The sequence below is a fragment of the Mytilus californianus genome, unplaced genomic scaffold, assembly GCF_021869535.1.
Source record: "Mytilus californianus isolate M0D057914Y unplaced genomic scaffold, xbMytCali1.0.p SCAF_8, whole genome shotgun sequence".
Classification (NCBI taxonomy): domain Eukaryota; kingdom Metazoa; phylum Mollusca; class Bivalvia; order Mytilida; family Mytilidae; genus Mytilus; species Mytilus californianus.
The window spans coordinates 83,502,315-83,526,714 of record NW_026262734.1 but is presented as its reverse complement, the minus strand read 5'-3'; positions in this window follow the sequence as shown (position 1 = coordinate 83,526,714).

The following is a 24,400-nucleotide window of genomic DNA, read 5'->3' as shown; positions in this document are numbered from 1 at the left end:
TAACGTTTTTCATTACCAAAAATACTCTTTTACTATTAGCTGATTTTTTCACGTCATTTTAACTTTTTATGGGCAAACTGGATCCCTGCATCTATTAACTGATAAATTTAATTAGAATGCTTGACATGTGTCAAACATCCGTTTTTATTCATATGTACATAATCCAATCCTGCCTAAAGAAATATATTATTTGTCTCCTAAAAACAGTTATCGACGAAATCATAAAGAAGTTATGCCCATTAGATTGTGCATCCCTTAGCTCAACATACTGACGTACATATTATGCCCAACAAACGCACAAATGACTTTAAATAACGTCTCCTATCCGAAAGATAACAATTGGAATCAAGCGTATTGATACGTTATGCTCGTGCATGTTCATAGTATACGAACGTCATAAACATGAATGTGTTCCTTACGCAGAAACTGTTCCAACAGAGTTATAAGGAGGATATATTAAAAATGGCAATCCGTAAATTTTATGGACACCATTACAAATTGGTTGATCTGAACACTGTGTCTTAACTAACTTCCAACATTTTTACAACGTCTTAAATTGTGGTTGAACATCTTTGTCGTCTGGTATGCTAGTACCGAAAGTGACCTATTCCTGAACAAGATTGGTGTGATGCGATTGGATTTCCATTGCTATACTACGTTTCTCTGTATTTATATATCATGTATTTTGTTATGATCAATCTTTTGTGTAAGTCCGGTTGAATATTTGTTTATGTATTATGTTCTTTCTTGGAGACGACGTGGTTCTGTTTTCATATATCCCGCTCTCAAAAGATACCAAGAACTTGTTGATACATATTCCGTACCAACTTCACAAATAAAACACGATGATTTTGAAGTACAGATTCTAGGTACTGACGTTGTTTATTATCTTAATAACGTGTTATGGTATTCTTTTATTTGTCTTTATAAATTATTACTGTTACAGTTTAGTCCATTTTCTTTCAATACCCATTTGACGTGGCTCGGTACTTACACATCCTGTCATTGTGTTCTTGTGATATGGTAATTTTTTGTATTCTTGTATTTCGTTTTTGCTAATGTGCTTTGTCTGTTTGCCTTTTTGTTTGTCTTTGTTGACATATTTGTTTGTTTTTATAGTAATTAAGATTATAACACAATATTGACTGCTGTACTTCTTTTTTGACTTTTTTACCTTATATGTCTGTTTGTTTTGTCCACACATCGTTTTCAATATAATGGAATATCATACGACTATCATATAAGTGAGAGGTTTAGCTAGCTATAAAACCAGGTTTAATCTACCATTTTCCTACATACGAAAATGCCTGTACCAAGTCAGGAATATGACAGTTGTTATCCATTCGTTTGATGTGTTTGCGTTTTTGATTTTGCCATTTGCTTAGGGACTTTCCAAATTTTCCTCGGTATTTTTGTTAGGTTACTTTTTTCAAGCAACTTGTTGTCACCTTTTTATACGTGTGGTTCCGTAGGGTCTTTTTGTGATGAGCTGTTGTCTGTTTATTTCGTTTGTGGTTTGAAATCTGTATTTTCGGTACAATTTATATGAGTCTTATTTGTCAGTATAGTCGCGTTTTTTTTTAATTTTCTATATGCATGTAAAACGTTAAAATAAAAAATCAGCTACTAGTACTTCATTTACATGATTTTAAGTTTAAAGCAACTATATGCACAAGATTTGTTGGTTGATACACAGTTTTGATTTAGAAGATATACAAATATTACATAAGTCCAATTTAGTATTCATGTCATGGTTAGAAAACACATAAATTAACCTCATTGCAAACTCAATCCCAATTTGATATTCGTGTATGGGTCTATAAATTAAACAAATCTATTATATTTTTAGAAATTTACCTGTGATAATATAAAAGTCACAACAAAATAGGTCACATATTTTTTATCTATATGAACAAACCATACCAATCGATTTACCTCAAGAAGAGTAAGTACATGATGATCCTTCTTTATCTATGAAAGTACGCATCATCGAGAAAATTAATCACCACAAGAATAGCTCTATACTTAGTACCCCTTTCCGAAAAAATAGAGAAAATTTCTGGATAAGGGAACTAGGTACTGCAATGCCATATGGTTGCAATGATAATATCAAAGGAGTAGGACCTTTGTCAAATCCAAACTGCAGAAATGTTAATGTAATGAGCTTGTTTAATACTACCTTACGACAACAACGTAGTCATGGGCAAAAACATTACCATCGGCCTAATGTGAAAAAGTCTTCCAAATCGAGATCGCCTTCTGGGAGCTTTGATGACCTTATTTCACATCTTCATCATCCGCTAGGGTTACATTACATTAAAATTGTTCTTTTTTCACTGCCTACTAATTTTCTAAAATGTTTGAGAGACTGTGCACTTGACAAAGGATGCATACATACATTTTCTCTAATATACAGACTTGTCAGTATAATTTCTGATGTAGCTCTTGTCCGTCTTTTTAAACCAGTAAGATCGGAACCTTTACACGAGGAAAAGAGGAAATTCCTTTCTGTTCAGTTTACCAATAGAGGAATTGATGCAATCAACATCTGCAACGTTCTACGTCACAAAGAAGTAACATCTAAAATTCCACTTTATTTTCAAAATCAGTCTGTTCCTATTGTATCCTACAGTTACACCAAAACAATTGCACCCAAAGTATTTAACTATAAACAAGCATTGCAGGACCTTGATTTAGAGCAATACCTAAACAGCCCTCTGACATGTGACTGTTCCCACTCGCCTTATATTTACAACATATCTGGTTATGTTATTACTGGGGACCTAAACATAATTCAACGTGAAAATCTCCGAAAGGTGATACCTCATGGTTCTATGTTTAGAGAACCCAAACACATCATTTGGAAACATAACTTCAAAATAATTATGGATTCCATTGACGCTTTGTAAGAATGGGTCAAAACAAGCAGGTCTCTGATAAAACGTCGCATTCATAAGTTGAAAAACTGTGTGACCGATCGACCAAATTCCGTTTTCAGAGACAAAGAGGCTGTGCAATGTCTATCATCTCTTCGCAATAAGTATGTTGTTGTTCCTGCGGACACAGCTTAAAATATTATTGTCTTTGGATGTAAATCGTACTACTACGAGTGTCTTGTTAAAGAATTAGAAATAAATGAGCACTCAGGTAATCCCACATACAAAAACATATCATTTGACAAGGATGAGATTTTAGCAAAACATAAGTTCTTCGTGGCTTCAATGAACATTACATTAAACAACAAATCGGTGGACCTACCTTGTTTGTATTTGATACCTAAACTTCACAAAATTCCGTACAAACAACGGTACATTGCCGGCTGATATGGATGTTCGACTAAAGAATTGTCCATTAAATTGACAAAGATTATGTCCGCAGTGAGAGAGGGTCTACAGAAATACTGTGCAACTGTTTACTCGCGTAGTGGTATTAACCATTTGTGGATTCTAAAAAACTCTAAAGAACTTCTGGATAATTTTTAATCTCGATCTCGTCTGAAATTAGTTCTATCAAAACTTTAGATTTTTCAACCCTGTATACCACCATTCCTCGTGTGAATTTGAAAAATCGTCTAAAAGAAATAATCCACAATGCTTTTCAACAGGAAAATGGTAGCATACGCTATAAATGTATTACTTTGGGATATCATACGGCATATTTTGTTAATAATGAACATAAAGGTAAAACTTGTTACACAGAGGAACAAGTGATCAGAATGCTGGAGTTTTTTATTGACAACATATTTGTTGAATTTGGAGGTAGACTTTTTCAACAAATTGTCGGAATGCCTATGGGAACGAACGGTGCGCCTCTCCTTGCCGACCTCTTCTTATTTTCATATGAATCTGAGTTCCTTCAGACACTTGTCAAAAACAAGAAGATAAAAGAAGCCAGGTAATTCAATTTCATATTCAGAAATATTGATGATGTTCTTTCCATTAACAATACAAACTTTTCTGATTGGGTTCCATTATTATATTCATCACAACTATAAATTAAAGAAACAACAGACACGGCTTCCTCCGCCTCATTTTTAGACGTCAGTACCGGAATCTATGACAAACGAGACGATTTTAATTTTTAAATAATCAATTTCACCCACCTTAGTAGCAATATACCAACTTCTGTATGCTCTTTTGTGTTTCTTAGTTGCATATGACGTGGCTCTGTACTTATACATCCCGTCATTTGTTATTGTTCTATGATAATTTCGGTATTCTTGTCTTTCGTTTTTGCTAATGTGCTTTGTCTATGTGCCTTTTTGTGCTTCTTTCTTGCATGTGACGTGGCTCTGTGATTAAGATAATAACACAACGTTGACTGCTGTACCCCAATTTTTGATATTTTTACCTATTATGTCTGTTTGTTTTGTTCTCACATCGTTGTCAATATAATGGAATTTTATACGACTGTCATACAAGTAAGAGGCTTAGCTAGCTATAAAACCAGGTTTAATCCACCATTTTCTTCATAGAAAAATGCCTATACCAAGTCAGGAATATAACAGTTGTCCATTCGTTTGATGTGTTTGAGCTTTATTTTTGCCATTTGATTTGGGACTTTCCGTTCTGAATGTTCCTCGGAGTTCAGCATTTTTGTGATTCTACTTTTTTTTTGTACTTTATCTTGAAACTAATGCAATACAACATATGTTATTTAAACAAATCCGTCACTATCACATTTGAAAAAAGAGGTAAACATATACAAATACAAATCACATACAAAAAATACGTCACTTCTGTGTGACGTTGGTCCATTCATTTGACGCACATTTATATATATCGCTTGTGATGTGCTGGTGTGCTGCTGTAAATTCACGGGAGGTGCCCGTTGTTATACTGCAGTTAACATGTTGAAATGTACCATTATATTATATATGTATGTATATGTCTGTGCTAAAATGTCATGTACTAAGTTAGGAATATGGCAGTTGCTATCTACAGTCTGTGTCTATGCATGTTAGCATTCGCATTTGTAGTAGTTTAGTGTTTCTGTTGTTCCGCTTTTTACCTTTATAGTTGATGTGTTTTTCTCGGTTTTAGCTTGTCATCCGGATTTGTTTTTGCTTAATCGAATTATGACCAACTAACAGCGGTATACTACTGCTGCCTTTATTTATCGAAACACATCCCAAAGCGAAAACGATATGAGAGTCATTAACAGTTAATATTGACCATGAATATGCCGTTTCTAAACTCTGGAAATCTATATCTTTAACGGGAAGCTTAATACTAACATTTACGAAACAAGAGATATTTTTTGTATTCCTATTGTCATTTATCCATTTATAGATGGTGACGTTCCTTTTGTACCATCTAATGGTATTTATATGTCTCAACTTGTTTGATTTTCTCGTTTGTGTAACAACGTACTTGATTTTAACGAAAGCAATTTCTGTATTACGGTAAAATTAATAGACCAAGGTTTTCGATATCACAAACTAGTCAAAACATTCACTAAATTCTGACATCGGTACAAGAACATCATTCGGAAATATAAATCAACATGCAGACATCTTATACGTTCAGATATTTCACATCTCATCTTTCATGCCAGAAAACCATGTTTAATCCATATCTACAGTCCGTTTCTATGTATGTTGACGTTTGTTTTTGTCGTAGTTAAGTGTTTCTGTTGTTCATTTGTTTTCCTCTTATAGTTGATGTGTTTCCCTCGGTTTTAGTTTTCCTAGATTTGTTTTCTCTAAATCGATTTATGACTTTTGAACAGCGGTATACTACGATTGCATTTATTCATGGTAATATTCTATGCAAAGTACAAACATGTCAACATTCCCCTCAAAACCTAACCAATCCTCCAAACTGACTGTTTCGGGTATAGGAAATAGTTACGATAACGTTGTTAAGTCATTATAGATCGAATTGATATTAATTTACTCATAGGGTCTTTGCATCAAAAATAAACACATTTCTTCTAAAACAATGTTTGGCATGCTACAATTTCTGTACTTTTATATATGTTTTATGATGACATAATAAACGGGAGGAATTTTGTTTGATTTTCTTGTGATAAAGGCATGATTTTCAATCAGTTTATTTGAAGTATGAAGCTGGCATGTCTATATATTCTGACATAGGATTCGGATTCTTTTTAACTTATTTTACTGTGCGTATTGTTGTGTGTGTTTTTTACATTTCTACATTAGCTAGAGGTATTGAGGAGAGTTGAGAACTGAAATTATATATTATTCTGGTTCATTTATATGTTTAGGAGTTAAGTATGACGTCTGAACTAGTCTCCATTATTTTTTAGGGCCTACTAATGCCCGCCTCTGGACGCGGGATTTATTGTCTTGCTGTGCTGAAGACCCATTTATGGCCTTGTGCTGTTTTTTGCTCTTTGGTCGGGTTGTTGTTTCTATGACACATTTTCCGTTTCCTTTCTTTATTTTATTTTCTGTAAGCATCGATATTGATGGCAGTTCATAATCTCAGATTCATGTTTTATTTGCATTATAAGTAAGACTTAACCTAAAAAGAATTAAAAAAGAACCGAACAAACTGTATCTTATTGCCATGGTGGAAAACAGATCCAAATTTTGCCATCTGAGCTTGCTTGGAAATGGACGAAAAAATCAATTTCTTTGGTATCAGGAGTGAGCTACTTTGTATTAAGCCACAGTCTTTTTGAAGAATGGTGTGTACTAGCTTTTATACATCTATCCTACCAAAGTATCGTGACCCTATAGTGAATGTGGGAAAATTACGTAATGCTGATTGGAAGCTGATCTCAGGTCATGAGGTCACAGATAATGCAAATGGTGGCGACTGGGAATGTTGTCTTAAATGAACAAACCGGACTTAACTTATCTTTGTCGGAGCATATTTGGACCCCAGTTAGAATATTCAGACCTAACACAAAATAAAATAAAAAGATACTACACCGGGAACAGATGAAATAATGGTAAACAGTATTTTCAAATAGTCGTTCAGTCTCTCCCTGGTCAAAGAGTGGAGACGAACATTATGTCATTATTCTCAAAGAACTTACTTACAATATTTGCATATAATAATAATTATGTGTAATGTTCATCAAATGTCTTTATATACGAGTTGTCGAACAGAAAACAACGAACGTGAAATTAATAGGTACAAACCTACAGCCTACAGATGGGTGCATTCCTAACCTGTAAAAAAGTTAAATTTTAAGCAGACTAGCAAGTTAACTTCGTCGTTGTTAAACCAGACCTATGTCTGTTTTTTAGGACTGCTGCAGACCTATTGACAAGTCTGCTTCAGACCAGACCTGTGGAAAAGTCTGTTATTGACCAGTCCTGAGGACAGGTTTGCCCCATTCCAGACCTGAGGACAGGTCTGCCCACACCAGACCTGTGGCCAGGTCTGCTCCTGACCAGACCTGTGGACAGGTCGTCTGCTACTGACCAGACCTGAAGACAGGTCTGCTTCTGACAGATTACCATGTTTAACACTTTTTATATTAGACCTTAGCTTTTATTATGTAAACAATAATCGCATAGTTGTTTTTCCCAGTATAGCAAATTAATTTACCCGTTTGATCCAATAGATAGTATCTGGGAACAGTATATCTAACATCAATATATATGTTCCCCATATGTTCCTCACATTATATTCACATTAAAAGATTCTTTTTCAATTTATATTTTGATATACATTAAACAATGGCTATAAAATTACACACTTGTGATCACATGCAGCTATCTTAAAAGAAAGGTTTTTTTTTTAATTAGAAGGCGGATAGAAATGTTATCAAACGGATCATAATAATATTTTTATATCATGGGATATCAACATCATTGTTGACGTTGCTTCGTTCCCCATTTTTTACAGTCTCTTCCTAAATTTAACTCTATGCATTACATAGATATTTCATCGTAATTCACCTTGTTTGCCTTGGATTTACGATTCTGTTTTCGACAAATGTTCAAACGAAAATTGTACAGTGTCCGGATACACAAGGTGTTGTATAATTATGAACAATCTTGTCAATTTCGTCAGATTTATCTTTACCGATTTTAAATGATATCTGGGACTGGGACGTCCGAAAAAAATACACTTATTGTGAACATGAATGAATAATTTGCCACTTGAGGTTAAGCTAGCAACAAAATCAATCAACCGACATAATATACTATAACAGTATACAACTCCCAGAGAGAAACTTCTCATAGTTTTCATTATAAAGTGCAAATGAAATCAGTCATGTCAGTTGTGACTGTTCGATGATGCGGTCAAATAGTTTTATTATACAAACACCCTGACATTAAATGTTACTGAATTATTATGCGGCTATATAGATTTACATAATAAAGTGCAAATATGGTCAGTTTTGGTTGATGCGGTCAAAAATTTTGTTGAACGAGTCAGCCTGAGGTTTCAAAATTACAGAAATTTAGTTGCAAGGCAATATCTTTAACAAAAAGAGGACATGCTGGCACATGATGTGGACAACATTTTGTAGTCATTGTGCTCCATTAGTGCTGTCATTGGTATTATTCAAGCCATCCTGACAAAAATATAACTGATTTTCCATGCGGCTACATGTATATAGATTTACAAAATAAAGTGCAAATATGGTCAGTATGGTTGATGCAGTCAAATGATTTTGTTGTACGAGTCTGGCTGAGGTATCAATACCCTTGCAATTTTGTTGAGAGACAATATTTTGAATAAAAAAAGAGAACATGCTGGCAATCTAAATTGATGCGGACAAAATTTTGTATTCATTGTGTTTCAATGTTGCTGACATTTGTATTATACAATCTGCCCTGACGTAAAAATATTCAGTTTTTTTATGCGGCTTTATAAATAAGCATAATAAAGTGCAAATCTGGTCAGTTTTGATTGATGCGGTCAAATAATTTTGTGGTACGAGTCAGCCTGAGGTATCAAAACTACTGAAATGTTGTTGTAAGACAATATTTTTAACAAGAAAAGGACATGCTGGCACTTTTAATTGATGCGGACAACATTTTGTAGTCATTGTGTTCCAATATTGCTGTCATTTGTATTATACAATCCATCCTGACATAAAAATATTACTGAATTATTATGTAGTTATATTTTTTACATAATAAAGTACAAATATGGTCAGTTTAGGTTGATGCGGTCAAATAGTTTTGTTATATGAGTAAGCCTGAGATATCAAAATTACTGAAATTTTGTTACATATCAATATATTGCATAAGGACGTGCTGGTACTCTGAATTTATGCGGACAAAATTTTGTAGTCATTGTGTTCCAGTATTGCTGTCATTTGTATTATACAATCCTTATTATATTCGATAAAAAGCTAAACAATATTGTCAATACCTATTATATTTATGGTATTCATAAAAGCTTGATGCTGGTAACTGATGTATGTGTCTTTTTCTAACTGTTACTTTAATGTAACGTTCTCAGTAATACTTGTTCATGGTTTTTAAATAACAGTCTGTGTATTGATCATAATAAAAATTGAAATAATTCTACATGTATAATGCTAAGAGTTGAGTGCTTTTCCTGTAATGATATTTACCCCGTTTTTTTATGGACGGTTTGAGTCCACTAATCGCGATTAAAAAAGGGGGAGTCAGGAACCTCGACAGTCTCAAGTCATATATTTTATTTGTTTTTTGTTTTGATTTGTAATTGGAGAAATTAGCGTTAATGGCAAATCATTGATTGTTTCTTATTAACTTATTCACAACTTTTATAGACTCGATACGATTTAGAATTGACATTTTGAAAAAAAAAACATTGATCTATTGTTGAAGACAACATACTTCCCTCTAGATATCTTTTAATTATTAGTTTTGACGTTGGATTGCTATCTCATTGACGTATACACCAAATCTTCTTTATTCATACCATAAATATAGAGTATTTGATATTGTATGCTTATTCTGTTTTACATTGGCATCGTTGATGGCCAAATAAAGAGCTCGCATTTTGTATTAAACCACGTTCAATTCGAATTCTTTTTTTTTAATTTCAGTACAAAAAAAGGAAGACTGCAAGACATCGTGTTAGATTCGAAATTTAAAGTGACACGGACCTTAACCATTAATGGCAACAAAAACATCAGTATAATACTGTGATTTTATTCATTCACCTTTTTCATAATTTCTATTGCTAACCTTACATACTAATAGAATACTAGTACTGGTTTGATTTTGTTTGAATATTTACTCGAATATATTGTGAAAGTAATTTGAATAATTTCCTTGAAGGACAAGTACATCTAATCGAACTGATATTCATATATTGGGTGTTTATTGACCTCGGCTAATACTTTGATTATATAAGCCATTGGTTGCAAGACTCCAGGCGACAAGTATATATTAATTTTATGACATAGTTACCATATCTGAAATTGACGAGTGGGGAATCAGTGTTTAGTCCAAATCTAAAGGTCTACAAATCAGTGTAATATCGACTTCAGAATTTTCATCCATACTAAAAAATTTGATGACTTTTGAATTGGCGAGTATTTGAAAACAAATGGGTTTTTTTTTTAAACAAAGCCGAACAGGTATATATGCATTTAATACTACATTTCAACAATTAAAACATTTTTTAGTTTGATAATTACTTTTATAGGGCTTAATTTCTCACACAATTTTAGCGTCTGTCATTTGTATTTAAACTCACATATAGAACAAATTCTTATTTAGTTTCCTAACATAGGCAGTTGACCTTTCCGCTGGCCTAGCTCGCTTCAACAATTCGTTGTCAAAACGTTTAAAAGCATACCCATCAAGTAAACGACTCAACTATCTATTGTCTGTATTCTATAAATTATCAAATCAATTCAGATATTCATATTTATATGCCAAGCATTGTTTTAAAGATTGATTCGCTGCTGTTTGCTTAACATCCAGTGGCAAATATTTCCTGAATATAAAGTTATTAGCATAAACAATTGGATAAGTTTTACTGTCCTGAGAATCTACATATGTTTTTCATAGGGTCATGTTCAATAGCCATATTCTCACACTGATTTGGTAGAATTCGGCTTTGAGGGACAAATAATTCAATATTCGATTTTACTTTGGATGGTGATGTGTTGACCCCGGTTCAACATTCATTGGCAATTCCACAAACCGGGAAAAATAGAGATCATTGTACTTGAATCCTTTACACCGTATTAGAATTGCTTTTCAGTATGAGCTATTCCTGGTAAATTGGTTTAGCTATCCGGACACAGAAACAACGTCGGAGCCACAATGCCACATTGACTAGAGATCACTCTCTGAATACATACCCAGCATTATTAACCCTCATCGCCTAAATGCAGCAGTAAAAACATTTGAAGATATCATTCAAAATAGACTGAAACCCGGGAATAGATGCCACTCCGTGTCTTCAAGATTTGACTTGGATGTATACAGATATTGTTTTCAAACAGATGAAACTGTATTACTGAATTTGGTTGACGATTTTAGTAGACTGCCACTAACAGAGACGTGGAATTATCGGATTAATTCGAATGGACAAGGAAAAACATAGATTTTCCTATCAGACTTTCTCCTAGACTATATTTTAGGAAAATATTTGTACGGACTGAGGATGGCAGTGTTTTACAAAAACAGTTACCAATTGAAACAGTTAAAATCATAATACAAACTGGTGTTTGTTAAATAACACCGAATACAAGTACACTGTTAGTTAAAGATGTCTGACAATTTGAAAAATTATGACAAAATGAAATTTTAGGACACTGTAGAAATTGGCACACATGCACCTAACCTTAAAAAATATTTTTTGGAACAGGACGTTACGCTAATTATTGAATATTCTTTTCTCCGTGAATTATTTAAAGCAAGCCATTCTTTTCCAAATTTAACATATGTCGAAATATCAAATTCTCAAGTTGTATGCAAAACATAGTGGTGGTAATCAAAAGACTAAATCAAATGGAAAATTTAAAAAAACTTGCTATGCTTAGAAAAGAGGTTATACATTCCGATGAACTATCAGACAGTCTTGAACAATTTAAGTATGAAAATGTAAAATTAACAGTGAGATGTCGGCAACTTTTGGAATGTTTGCAAAAATGTACTGATTCAAATATAGTTGTTGAAAGAAAACTACAGAGCCTCGAGAAAAAACTTGAAGCGATGGAAAACAACTGCTTGAGAAAGGGTCGAAATTGCAGAGAAAGAACTCACCAACGCTAAAGATGTTTTGACCACTGAATGCTTGGCGAAAGATAGTCTAAATTATGTGAACCATGGTAAACCCCTTGACGCAGTTAGTAGCAGTCAGTGGTCACGAAATATAAACATTCTTAAAAGCAACATTAGAACTCTTTGTGGTTTTCCGAGTCGTACGGACTTCAACCAACCAATGTCATTTTCCACGATTCACTGGGAAGTTCTGTTAATCTTGAACTTGGTATAAACAACAAAGATATAAAAAATAAGAGATGTTCTTTTAATTATGGACAGATTTAAAATAAGTGACCAGGCGTATCATGAGGTAGCCACGATTTCAGATACCCTTCCGAAGCTACATTCAATTATCAATATTAGGAACAATATGAACAATAATTTGGAAATTTAAAGAACACCTAGCAACACACCCGGGGCATATGTTAGTTTGCGAACTGAACTCAGAAAAATGATGGAAAAACGATCAAACATCCAAGAGAATATCACGATAAATGGAATTATTTCCCTTGATTCTTGATAACAAATTTGAGTAACCTCCCTGAAATGCAACACATTCTTGGTTTGGTTGACCAGTAAAAATGACTGGTAATCAAGTTGACTTGCTGTACAAACTACAAATAGGACACCTACCTAATAAATACCACTTGTCAGCTACATGTACTAGTAATAAAATAATAAAACCGGATCTTCTCTGTTGTCTGCTCTGTCAAAAATCTTAATGATCATCAATGGTTCTTAATCCTTGGCACTGGGATAATATATGGCATTGATCCTATATCTATGGTATTAATATGTAGCCTACAATATGATCTAATATTGCATACATATATATATATATATATATATATATATATATATATATATATATATCTTTAAATAAGATACTCATAACAAGAAATACACATCTAGTTGCTGGGTAGGTGGTACAATATTCGTAATGAAGAGAGGGAATGACATTTGCGTTCGTATGCAATTCCTAATGAATACCATAACTTATTCGAATGCAATTCCATCTTAGTAAAAAAATATCAGAAATCAGCACATTCAAGAGTACTGTGTTATATATCCCAGCGCAGCAAAAATGAAAGGATAACTATCATTTGTGTAATATTAAGGTACTAAAGTGTATCTTTATTCGTTTAAAGTTAATGTATTATAAAGTATAGTTAATATTATTTATATTCCATTTTAGAGTTGCTTTATTTCTTATTATGATCATGTGTAATTTGTATTTTGTATATGATTACCTCTTGTTTCACATGTGATTGTGATTTTTTTCAATAAAACATATTGTATTGTATCTGTTTCAATATAAAGTACAAAATATACTTACACTTCTTAAGCTAAATTTATTGGTATGGTTTGTTCATATAGATAAATAATAAGAGCACTTGTTATCCATAAAATGTGCAAATCACCCGTCGCAGAAGAATTCACAAGGACAATATCATATGCAAATATTCCCTAAACCTTCAATTCGTTAATCAGACATGTCAATGGGTCACTAGTTAGATATAAGAAGATGCGGTATGAGTGCTAGTGAGTCAACTCTCCATTCCAGTGACAATTTGTAAAAGTAAACCAATAAAGGTCAAAGTACGGCCTTCAACACAGAGCTTTGGCTCACACCGAACATCAAACTACAAAGGGCCCCACAAATGACTAGTGTAAAACCATTCAAACAGGACAACAAACAAACTAATTTATATAAAAAAACGAGAAACACTTATGAACCATATCAACAAACGATAATCACTCAACATAAGGTTCCTGACGTAGGACAGGTGCAAACAAATGCAACGGGTTTAAATGTTTTAATAGTCACCAATCTTCACCCAACTTGAAACAATAGTGTAACATCACAACATAAAAAGACACACAATATAATATCAATTGAAATGGCTTAACTCAATCAAAAGACATATAAACAAAAACAAGTAAACATACACAGAACGAATACATTTGATCTATGACATAATATAAATACAAAATAAATAAACAAGGGGGTTAGATGTAAAACAATATCAGAAAGACAACCATAACCTTGAACAAAATACCGCCAAAACAATAGCGTACACAGGTAAATATAATAATTTTGTAGTAAGGTATACAATGGAGTACGGAAATATATATTACAAAATAAATGATTTTGTTGTTCATAGTGCGAAAATAGAAGTAAAAATATATCGTCATACTAAACACTTATCAAAGGCAGAAAATATTAAAAATAGTGAAACGAGATATATAAATAAGTAGACAGTAAAAATTGGATCAACAGGTCAAATTAACACAAAAGTACGATTTGAGAGTACTCGCAGTTACTGAAAGCTAATTAAAAGCCAAAACAATTATTAATAAAAAAAAAAAAAACACTAGACATTTGTAAACTAATCTAGGTAACAAAAATACTGCATGGTATTCCACAGATATTCCGCCCTTCACAAAGACGCGTCGGTCAATCACTGGTATAATACCAAATAAGCATGTTCCACAGACATTCCATCCGTCACTTAAACACGTCCATGAATCTTTGAAAAAGTTGTTTTGATAGCAATCATACCCCATCTCCATTTTATATCATTTCCACATATCCGTGTTTGCGATCATAATTTGCGTATTCCATTCAACCTGTCATGAATAATTGCCGATGGTTTTTATTTGTTTCATATGCATGGAACAATAATATAGTTATGGTTTTCATACGAAAAAACATCTCTTCAGGAATATTGGAAAACAAATAAAGGTAACAAAACTACTACCTGGTATTCCTCAGACATTTCACCCGTCACGCAGACACGTCAATGAAGCACGGGAAACATTTATGTATACTAGTACATAATAGGATAATCAATAAAAGTTTAAACCATACGACTCTGTTTATCATAAATGGTCAATAAAAACTAACGGTTATTCAAGAACTCGTACATAACATCACCACAGCAGTTTCAAACAGGTAAAACTGTGATTAAAAGAGGTATAACTCTATATTATGGAGCTCATCTTTAGGTATCGAAGATTACTATTACGTAACAATATTAATTGTGAATCAAATTGAATATAAAACTGCATGTTTTTTTAATGAAGGAAAAGGAATTCGAAAAAATCATTTCAAAGTCATTATTTTTTTGTTCAACATGTTAAAGGTCATTCACCATAAAACTTCGTATAGTGATTATTTTGTTTGATTATGCAAAATATGAATTATTTGCCATTTTTTCAAAAAACATAATTTATTAAATAATCATAAAATTATTCGTTTTTTTTTCTATCTGTAGACGTTTGCTTGTCTTATCTTATACCTTGATTAGTTTCGGACAATATAAGTCACCATCAACTTTAGAACAAATCACTTTTCAGAGGATTCAAAAGAAATGGTTCAAATGGAATGTACTGCAAATTCAATTTAGACTGATAAAAGAGACCAGGGCATAACGATTGCAATAAAAAAAAAGCAACAAAACTGAAACAGTAAATCCTGGCAGAGAAAGGATTTTCTCATAAGTTCTTTTTTAAAAACTAATTCACCTCAATGTATCACCCAATTTTTCACAGATTTGGTTTCTGTCATCAAATCAGTGTGGAGTAGATTGTTACATGTATACGAACAAAACAGTATTCATGATAAATATGTCAAATAAAGATGTTTCTGAATTTGTTTTAGTACAAATCAGTTTAATAACTTTTCCGAGGCTAGGCGACTTGAATTCCTACAAAGTTGTTGTTCATCAGATTGTCTGTTTACGAATTTTTCTTACGACATGCGTGACATATATCAGTATCAACAGTTTATTCCAAAATTTATATGCCAAAAAAAAAAAATGTAGACAACAATTTATATAAGAATTCAACTTATTTTGGGCGTTTCAGTTATTTTTTTAAATATTGTCTTGCTGATCGGTTTTGTTCTTTTTTTTTCATCATAGCAACAGTGGCAAAAAAATCAGCCATGCGACTTGTTTAAAAATTTAGCTGACCTTTCTTGTTGTTTACACATTTAAATCATCCAACTCGTGCATAAATCGTATTTCCCTCTAATGTTTTTAACGTATAGATAGCGTGAATTCTCACTACACCAGGCATCGGATATACATTCCTATTTCGATCGTATTTATATATCCGATAAGCCAAACGAACGCACCCCATTAGCAAGGGTATACTGTGGGACGGGAGAAATCCAGAGATGTCAATATTTCTCTACCCAAGTGAATCATACGGTTTTGAATAAAAGGAGATAAAGGTATACATTAATGCGAAAGCAAACCAAAGACACAGACAAATCAAAATATTTAGAGTCAACATACAGTCTTTTTTTATAGAAAGATGCGTATACAGAATAATAAGCTCAAAACTGCCCCATGACTAAAAAAAAATTATACGGAGTTAAGTCAATAATATTTACCGACAAATATTATATATATATTCCAAAAGGCACATTTGATTTGATATTATTTACCGTCAAAGATATCCCAACAATCACAAGTGTTTGGTTAAAAAATTGCACCTGCCCTATTTTAATTTTGACCGGTGAAAATTTAAGAAGTTGTAATATAAACCAGTAGAAGAAAAAACTTCACTGTATAATATAACGGCAAAATAAATGATGATAATGGATGACGACCAGCGGCAAATAAAATGAATATTCAGGACGATAACATGTAAATATGATATGAATAACCCTGACACGCTGAGTCGGTTTTTTAACGTGTAAGTTCACAAAAAAGATATTAGTATGCAGGAAGAAAAGTCACCGACCCGGACATATTTCCGACTCTGAGTCGACCAGTCTGTGCTCCTACTCTATGATGCCACTTACATGTTCAGCATTGAAATAGCAAATGCCAATTTTAACGTCATTGTTTGACCCGGTCGGGATTCGAACAAATGACCTCCCGCTCTCGAGGCGAACACCCTCACACGAGACCAACCAGGAGAACGGTAGTACATAATATCATACCAAAAACTCAAGTACAATAAACAATAAGTTTCACAGAATTCTCACAGTTACTAAAGAGATCTAAAAGTATCTAACATAAATTGGATGCGTGAAATGATATTGTAAACTACACGTAAACATCGATGATCGCCTTCAAAGTATATTTCATGGATCAACGCTCTCGGCAAATTAAAAAATTCTTGAACCAATTATTTGAGTGGTTCGAATGTGGCCAGCTGTTGCAAGTCTAAATTTCTGTCCTTATTCAATATACCCTCATTTTCCGGTGATATTCTAATGTTTCACGTCCAACCTCACTATCTTCCTCCTATTGCTCGACTTACCTGTTTGTCTTATTGTATAAATAAGAAAATGTGGTAAGAGTGCAAATGAGACAACTCTCCATCCAAGTCTCAATGTATAGAAAGTTAACAATTATAGATCAAATAAAAGTGCAGTCTTCAACACGGAGTCTTGGGTCACACCGAACAGCAAGCTTTAAACCAAAATGACCATTGTAAAACAATCCAAACAGAAAAACCAACGATCTAATCTATATAAAAAACAAAAAACGAGAGGGTTCATGTCCTTACAATTTGTCCAGTAAAATTTAAAAAAATAAGTGTTTGTCACCAATATAAATGAAGGCAATGGTAGGTCGTTGATGTACATATCTAATAAATCAATTGCAAAAACAATTTGAGATAAACTGGGGAAATCGCATTAACTTTAAACAAAGCGAGAACTAGTGTGTAAACAGGGTAGGCGGTGACAGAAGCGTAAAATATTCGATCAAAAGTTTAATCACCCCAAGTAACACACGGTTAAAAATGGTCTTAACTTAAAGACAAATATGTCTACTATATTTACCTGGTTAAATAACAGTTTCATTTACGGTGGTAAATAATAACAAAGTTTACAGATAGCTGACTTAAGGTCAATTGGGATGTCCTGAAAAACATATATTTTTACTTTTTGTACCAGTCAAATTTGTTAAAACTGTTGAAATCAACTTTATAGTTGATATCAATACTGTGTATATTAATGGAGCATAACAGGAGTTCATAATTCATTTACATAGTAAGATAAATAGATATTTTTGTATTTAATATATGATAGAAATCAAACCATGACGGATACATAAGATTATTATAACATTAAGAACTGTTCGACAAAAACTTTAAATGATTCATTATAAGGGTTGAAATTCCATATTAAAACAAAATCAGATCTATTAATTTTAAAAGTAAACAATGTTTAAATGAAGTATTGTTTACAATTAGACTTTAGTGTATGTTGACCTTCAATCAAAAGGAACATTATTAACCGTTTCATTATCGTGATATCACTATATAACATATTTTAACAATTAATAGGCAATAATTCATTAAAGACGTTGACATACCTCAATTATTGTGTATACACTATTGAGATATATATCATTATTCATTTTAAATGGAATATCATGTTTAATTAGAAGTTGCCAATTGATAACTGGAGTATTACAAACTTTATCCTGCAAATAACCTTAGGATCTTAAAACTTTGATCGGTCTTGCTACCAACTTAGGTAAGAAAAACTGAACATTTCAACTTGTTTTATTTTGAACAAAAAGTTGTGTTATTAAATGTAAAAACTATTATAAACTGAATAACATCAGAGTCACTGTTTCTAATAATACTCAGAAATATTACTTAAAAGCTTTATACATTGTTGATATTATATTTATTGGGATTACGCCGAAGAGAAAAATATAAAAAAGACTCATAACAATGCACAAATGCTTCATATGCATATTGCAAAGTTGACTCATAGGTATATGCACCCATCCAACACTTGTATCTCTATGATATAAATATTCACAAGAGATAAAAAAAACACGATAATATAGGTTAATTTGGCCTTCAACAATAAACAAACCTGTACCACATAGTAAACTTTAAACTGTTCCGATGATAAGATATGTAAAACTATCAAAACTATAACACTTACGGCCTGATTAATGATAAAAAATTAACGGAATTCATATATCATGTATATGACAGGCAGAATACAACGAAGAACCACAATACTACATACCATTGACAAGCACGTATAGTTTAATAATGTGAAAGGGTTACACATGAGTGCATCATCTTGGACAATTTGAAAAAAAAAAGTTGTTGACTTATGGGTCGATGCCATTGCAAACTGACGTTCCGTCCCGGAGGGTATCACTCGCCCAGCGGTCAGCGCATTTCTGTTCACAAGATATACTTAATCCTTTTCTGTAAACATATGTAAATTTACTGTATTTAGAATGTTGAGTTATTCCACACAATATTATAATATATCAGGTTTTTCTAATCCCATGTTAGAATTGCCTTAACCGTATTAGACATAGCTATTCGGATTTTCTATTTCAAGTAGCTCTAAAATTTTATATTTGATTGACCTTTCAATATTTTATATCACAAGTCACTGACGTCTTATGTAGACGAAACGGGGGTTTGGAGAACACAATTACAAGAATAGTATCTTTGATGAGTCCTAGGGTTATTGGTGGTTGAGTTGTCTAAGTAGTCGACCGACAGTACTTCTAGCAATAGCAGGTTATGGGTCCAATTCATGCAGTGATATGTTCATTATCTAAATCTTACGACCCTTAATTGATTTGGTTTGATAGTTTTTTCTATCGAATGGCGGTGGTTCTCATCGGTTACTTTGGTTTTCTTTACCAATGAAATAGTGCTCAAAGTTGCGTTACACAAAAACAATCAATCAATCGATCTTGAAGGAGTCATTAGATGGGCACAAATCAATTACAAAAGGTAATGAAAATAAAAGATAAAACCAGGATCCTAAAAATTACAATTATTTAAAATTCGATAGTTAAAAAAACAACATCAGATATGTAAAGACGTCATGCATTTGATGATTTTTCGAAGTATCTGAATAACTGTCAATACCAATTTGGTATTAGGTCTTTCTAACTTAACAAAAAGTAAGCAATCACGTTGACAAAATACGCTTGTTGTGTGTGTCTCATAATATCTTTTACATTAGTAACCATCTCCCAATTTACTGATGTCAAGTGTATAATATGTTGTTTGACTTTGAGGAAGCAGTACATTAAGGTTGTCATGATATTGAAATCATAAGGTGAACCATTCGTTGAACAAAATCTTGTTATCTCTGCGTTTTTTGTTTTTCTGTTTTTTTTTTGTTTTTTTTTTATGTTTTTTTATGTTTTTTGCCGTATAAGCTTTAATTGAAGTTTGTCTATTTAATTTCTAAACAAAATGTGTTATCGCTTTAATTTGGACGCAAGAAATTTGGGAAATGCTTCTTTTTGTAATGGTTTTAAAATTTCTGAAAATATATATATTTTTGGTACTGAATATGTTTTCTTACAAGAGGTTACAATGATCACAGAAGGACAGAGCAGTTTGACTCATATTTTATTTGAAAGAACTGCATTATTCCGACTATGAAATATATGCATAATATATAATTTTATATATATACAATTAAATTATAGTTATCATATTATAAACAGCTAGACGGATAAAAAATAACATTGTATGATTCATGAGACACGATTGATCAATACTGTTTCTTTTTCATGAAAACAAATGAAAATATGTGGTAATATACTCTCTAATTAACTTTTCGCTATATATATGATGTCCTATCATTTGATATTTCAATATTACTGCCATCGCTAACGGCATTGTTTGTTTTTTGTTGTTTGTCATTCTCATGTTTCTTCGTTTGTAACTGTTGGTCCTTGAATGTGACAGTTTCAAATACTGGAGTCTGCTGCCGGTTTACATGTCACGTTTTGTCATACAATCCATTTCAAATCTCAGCTTAGTTAATGTACAAGTTAATAACAATGTTTAATCATTTGGAACAATTATGATTGTTTGACTCAAAGCTATATCACCAGTTCCATATTTGGCACAATTTTCAAAATTCTTGTGATATAGCCTATTAACATTTTTAATTCGTGTTTCACTGATGACTCCTAAGTCTACAAAAGGCACCTTTGAAGCATTGAAATATTACCCCTGATTAAATCACCGCTGAGTAAATGTCATTATTGTTTATCGTTTTTTCACTAAAGGTTTCAAGAGGAGCCCGTTAATCGACAGTTCTACGCTTGTGAGTTTACTGTTTTATGTTTTATACATTGAAACAAGAAATCTTTTCAACCTGAAGGCATAAATCACATTTCCAGATTTTGACACAACTTATCACATTTTTTTTTTTCATTTTGCAATGATCTTCTGCATCCTTTTATTTGATTTTACCTTTCCACTATTTTGGTGTTAGTGCCACTGATGGTAAAAACTAGACGAAACGCGCCTGGATAGACAACATCAAAAATTCCCAAACATGCTAAACTTGAAATCACATGTGTCTGTCTTTGATTTCTCGAGTCAAATATTGTCTATCTGACTGTAAAAGCCTTTAAAGGTCTGGCGGGTACATGTTGCACGCACTCTAAGATGTTTATTGCTTAACATATATATACAGTGATGAACACATGCCATCTGATTTTTGATACTAGATTTGAATCTGGTGTTTTCATCTTTATCGCCATGCCAATAATAAATTATGAGTTGTTTTTGTATAGTTTATTGATATTATCAGGCTGTTGTTACTTTATATCTTTGTTCATATAAAATGTAGATATCAATTAGCCACAATGATACAGATGTCTAGGATACATGGAAACACTCCCAACAGTATACAACGTTTGACAGACGTGGAAAATTTAATAATCAGTCAAAAATGTACGTATGTTTGTTTTTATTTATTGTAAAATTTAAAAGCAAAAGACCCTTTCACTGAACATATCGTAGAAAGTTATAAAAAAACCATCTTTTCCACCTAGAGTTTACATGAACCTGTTTACCTTTCTATGACCTAAAACTGCAAGTCAGACTGATTGTTTCATCGGTAATTGATTAAAATTATTCAAACTATCATTATTGCTTTTATATAAAGTTCACAGTATCAAAAGTGTTGGTGGGTACCTGTAAATTATCAAAGAAGACACTTTTTCTAAACATCTTAAATCAACTTAATCCATAATCGTCATTTCTATTCTACTCAATATAACTATGTATATATCCCTAACATATCTACTGGGAAAGAAATATGTGTTGTTGAAATATTAAATGAATAAAGGCAACAGTAGTATACCGCTGTTCGAAACTCATAAATCGATAGAGATAAAAACAAATCCGGGTTACAAACTAAAACTGCGGGAAACGCATCAAATACAAGAGGAGAACAACGACACAGATACAGACATTATTCTGATAAAATATACGTTCTCTTGTTAAATTGTCATCGGCAAAGTCTCAAAGCGGTGAGTTCAGGGATTATTTCTTCGAAACTGTTTGAAGGTATGCCGATTCGCTATTTGATTATGTTGTTTATATACACAAGTATATTAATTTATGTACACTGTGTTCTGACTGTGTTGTGATTTAACCCTGCATAATACCAAATTATATCATACAAGATATATCATCTTTAGAATGTTGTAAACAAGATTTGTTATGTCCAGAATGGTTTGAAGCCATTAAAATGGTTATCGAAAGTGTCTAACTAGTTGATATACTAGCTAAAAACGTATGATGATAGAGTTTACTAATTTAATCATTGATTCATGTTAAAAAGAACAAATGAAGTGCAAAAAAATATATATTGTTATTACGTTCTTTTGCATTCCAGATAATTGACAAAAAGTGTTGCCTGCAGGTTTGTGATTAATTCTTTTAACACTTTTAGTGACGACAAAACAAACGTTAAACAATTCAGCCTTGAAAATATTCAACAACTTGATAAGATGTTTCCATCTTACTTATAAAAGATGATTTCTACAACAATACAGAATTAAACATTTTTGTCAAAAGGGCGGACATGTCCTGTTATCTACCCTGCTTACACATAATTAGTAGTGACGGTACAGCTGTGGTCCAAAGGGTAAAACTGTTAAGCCAAAGGTATAAGCCTAAAAGCTGTTCTCGTTCATTGCCCATATTATTAGCGGAGGAATCTTAAATTACAAATAAATATCAAATTATATGATACAAAAAGCGTTTACATTCGAAACATATTCTAATTTTGATTAATTAAAGATAACTACCTAATTTCCCGACAGGTGCTCTCAACAGAAATAGTTTTTTACTTAGCTTTGGTACCAATCTAGCAGGAAACTTATTAGTCCAAACTCATTTTGTATTCAATATTCGGAACTTTCAATTGATACATGCTTTCTTATTGAAATCCATAGTTGTTACTTTCCTCAATCATACAATTTGCAAAGATGAAGTTAAAAAATGGATGCTTTCAACTGGTAGTGTACAACATATTATTCTACAAAAAATGTATGCCTGGAACCAAAATTTTGGAAATTAACTTAGATATTAATCAACTGATCGTAGAAACTAGGCTTAAATTTGCTCACTAAATATTTAAAATATAAGAGAGAAACATTACCATTGACTGAAGTATATCTTACGTTGAGCAATTTTCTACTAATTTCTACAGAATGCTCTTATGTTATAATGTTGGATCACAGCCCAAGTTTTGGGAGGGTTGTGCACTTAGATGTATGTGTGACCTTGCCACATCTGATATTCCCTCTCTCGACTCAGAAGCCTGTCATTTAGTGGTTCTCGTTAGTTGCTGTCAACCATATTTGTTATTCTGTTAATTGTTTTGTCATATAAATGTGTTTGATTTTTCTATTTTTGTTATTTCATATTTTGTCGTGTCAGGCCTTTTCGTAGCTGGCTTCGCGGTATGATGTCTGCTCATTTTTGAGACCGTTACATAGATTAACTACCATCAGCGTATTTTAGGTTCTGGTAGAATGTTAACTTTTTGCAATAATACCTTATCTCTTTGTTTTTGAATCAAGTAAAGTTATAAAATTGATATCCCGAGTATTAAATCATAATACAAATAACTCGTTTAATGATAAAAATACTAAGCGCTTATCTCGGAATGAAGAATACTACTGCATCATATTTTGAAATTGTCGTATATAGTCATACAGACGTTCATATTCAAATTCGAATGTTTATGACCACAAAACACTCATCAAAATTACATGTGTTGGTATTTTGAAACACTGACGCGCGCTTCGTCTGCCGCAAGCTACATAAGTGACGCTTGAAACAAAAAGATTAAAAGCCAAATCAAATAAGAAGTGCGTTAAATTGATATAAGGTTAGAAAAAAATGTATATCTAGGTGTAGACAACTTTAAGTGTTTTGAATAATTCAAACGTTTATAAATAGTAAATTTTC